The sequence below is a fragment of the Ursus maritimus genome, unplaced genomic scaffold (genome assembly GCF_017311325.1).
Source record: "Ursus maritimus isolate PB19 unplaced genomic scaffold, ASM1731132v1 scaffold_35, whole genome shotgun sequence".
Lineage (NCBI taxonomy): Eukaryota > Metazoa > Chordata > Mammalia > Carnivora > Ursidae > Ursus > Ursus maritimus.
This window is the reverse complement of record NW_024426119.1, coordinates 18,187,445-18,190,902: the sequence shown is the minus strand read 5'-3', so window position 1 is coordinate 18,190,902 and position 3,458 is coordinate 18,187,445.

Below are 3,458 nucleotides of genomic sequence, written 5' to 3'. Positions count from 1 at the left end.
TAATCACATCTCCAAAGACCCTTTCTCCACATAAGGTAACGCCTCCAAGTTCCAAGGATTAGGACTTAATATGTTTGGGTGGCCATTAATCAACTTACTAGTGGGGTTTCAAGATTCTCAGGCTCTTCCGACTCGATGTCCCCATCTGAGGTTTCGGGGTTTGGTATTTTCCCCATCAGAACCCTGACTTTGGTGTGACCAACCCGTGGAGGTCACGTATTCAGTCTCCTGTGTAGTTTTGCTGACTTGACCTTTGAAGCGTGGGTCTTGTTTTTAGCATGATCTGCCTTTGAGCTGCGGGAGACACAGGCCTCTTCAAATGCTGCCGTAGAAGCTTTCTGACTCACTACGCTCCGTGTTCGTGCTGTCTTTCTGCCTCACCTTTCTTCCACTGGAAGGCAGCTACTTGTTTTTTAAGATCCCTCTCAAATGTCATCTCTCCCTGAAGTCTCTCACAATTCCCCCAGACAGATTTAGTTGCTCTGTTTTCTGTGTAATCACAGCCCTTTATTCTTACCTTAGTTTTTTTTTTTTACTTTAATCAGCTTTCATTCTTTTGAAAAACTGTTCATACCTCTTTCATAGTACCAAAGGCATTGTCTTAGAAGTCATCTTCTAGAGCTCCCTGAGTTAGTCTTGAGTTCCTTGAACATAGGAGTTGTGTATACCTCACCACTGAATGCATAATAGCCAGGCAACAGCTACATGTTAAATGAATGAAAGTTATTTCTCAGCAAGGGGGAAATGCATATGTAATACTCATATGTTTACCTTATACAATATTTATGGATTTTATGTTGCTTTCTGATTGCACATGATTTAATTCTACGATAAGCCATATCTACACCATTAATACTGTGTACTTTGACCAAATGCTGTTGTTTTTTTAATTCCCAAACATAAAATAAACTTAAAAATAACATTCAATTTTAGTTATTCATCATGTTGAGTGATAAAAGAAAAGGGGATTAAGAAAAAAGTATCAGTAACTATGACAATTATATGGTCTTTCTACAATGACGAACTTTTACTTAAAATGAGTAGCATTTAGGATTTTAAATTATATTTGCCTGAATTATTAAAAAGACAGAAAGGTAACAATTTGAATTGTAAAACGTTTTATATTAGTCCCTGGAAAAGAAAAGACATTGTATTTGTCAGTTCTATTACCCTAACTGTTCTTAAATCTGAATTACAGAATTTATCTATAAAAGTGATTTTGAGGGGCACCTGCGTGGCTCAGTTGGTTAAGCGCCTGACTCTTGATTTTGGCTTAGGTCATGATCTCAGGGTTGTGAGATCGACCTAGGCTCTGTGGTGGGGGTGGAGCCTGCTTAAGATTTTCTCTCTCCTCTTCCTCTGCCCCTCCTTCACTCTCCCTCTCTCTAAAAACAAAATGATTTTGAATTAAACATTTAAGAAATTGCTTTTATTTTATTTCTAATATGTAGGGTGAAAGTATTACAAATGAGAATTTCTACACTATTATTTGAAATTATTCAAATGTGTGAATAAAAATAACATTACCTCCATATAAGACCAAAAAGAGAAGCTGGCAAGCAACTAGAGTCACATATATATATATATTTTTTTTTTAAGATTTTATTATTTATTTGAGAAAGAGAGAGATAGGGAGGAGAGGGAATCTGCCGAGCAGCGAACCCGACGCAGGGATCGATCCCAGGATCCTGCAATCATAACCTGAGCCTAAGGTAGACACTTAACTGTCTGAGCCACCCAGGTGCACCACAATATTTTGTTTAAAAAGTGAAAATTAGGGGCGCCTGGGTGGCGCAGTCGTTCAGCGTCTGCCTTCGGCTCAGGGCGTGATCCCAGAGTTATGGGATCGAGCCCCCCTTCGGGCTCCTCCCCTATGAGCCTGCTTCTTCCTCTCCCACTCCCCCTGCTTGTGTTCCCTCTCTTGCTGGTTATCTCTCTCTCTGTCGAATAAATAAATAAAATCTTTAAAAAAAATAAAAAATAAATAAAAAGTGAAAATGATCCCATCAATAATATGGTGTGTGTTTGTGTGTGCATGTATGCATATGTAATTTTGTCTTCTTTATTTACATGCCACATTTCTGAGGCAAAGAAGTCACTTCTAAGTTACACTCATGGCCTCAAATGTCTACACCAATGAATAAACTGTCTTCAGATTTTCTTACCAAATATAGAATAACATCCCAGGTTTGTTATTAAGAGAAGGTAAGTGAAATGGCTGGAGGGTTCTGCAGAAAACCACTTATATTTTAAGCTAAAGCTTTTATCTACCTTCACAGACTTGTTTAGGTTTTGGTTGAAGAGACTCAAGTGCAGGTAAATAATTTGCAAGCAATTTGCTGAATAAATTGTTGCATTTCAATTCTTCCTCCTTCTCTTGCTTCATGCTTGAGACCAAAAATAAAATCACTTCTTCTAAGAAGATATTTTTGAGATTAAAACACTAAAGCTGTCTACGATACAGTGGGAAAGTACAAAATACAACTTGGCATCTTTAACTGGAAATACTTATAAAATAACAGAATTTTAGAATAGGAGGGCATTTAACACCAGGGGTTAAATGATGGATACTGTTTTGAAGGACAAAAACTGTTTATTGCAGAATAAATACAAATATACTGACTATAAAAGTAATGGTCTTTTTTTCCTCTGTGTTCCACATTGAACTTTTTGGATCAATCTTAGGTATAGAAATATATTCCCTCTTTATGTGAAAAATTCGTAGGAAATAATGAGAAATTTAAACAAATAAATTAATATCACTAGAGGAGCAGTTTAAGTAAATTATGGTGTATGGATAAATATAAACGTAAATGTAGGCAACACTATGGATGATAATATGAAATGTTGAAGAGAAAAATAAAAAGCAAGTTGCAGAACGATGTAGACTGTCCAAGTAGTTTTGTGCACATCAAATGTAACAGTGGTTGCTTCTGGCACGAAGGGGAGAGTACTGGGATTTGGGGATTGGGTCAAAGGGGCTTTAGCCTTGTCTATAATATATTAATTGTTTTAAAGAAGAAATTTTAATTTACTTTTTATATTATAAAGAATTAGTTAAAACATGATAAATTGAGATAGTGAATGGAAAATATTAACTCTACAGTGCCATGTTAATATAAAGTTTTAATAAGAAGTATAAAAATATTAGATAAGATTTGGAGATAAGTAAGGAGAAAAAGATAAAGAATTTAACCAAAATTACTCCTGATTTTTATTTGATGATAATATTGCAAGAACATAATTTTAGAACTACTAAGAAACAGAGGGGTTTTTAGGATAGCTTAAAATTCTTATTGAAATGAGGAACCAAAATATTGCTTTGTGATGGTCCCAGGACACTGTCACTTAAAAAGAAGGAAGCGAGAGAGGAAGAGAGGAGTATTTATTTATTTATTTACTTGTTTACTTATTTATTTATTTAGAGGGCAGGGGCAAGGGGAGGGGAGAGGGAAAGA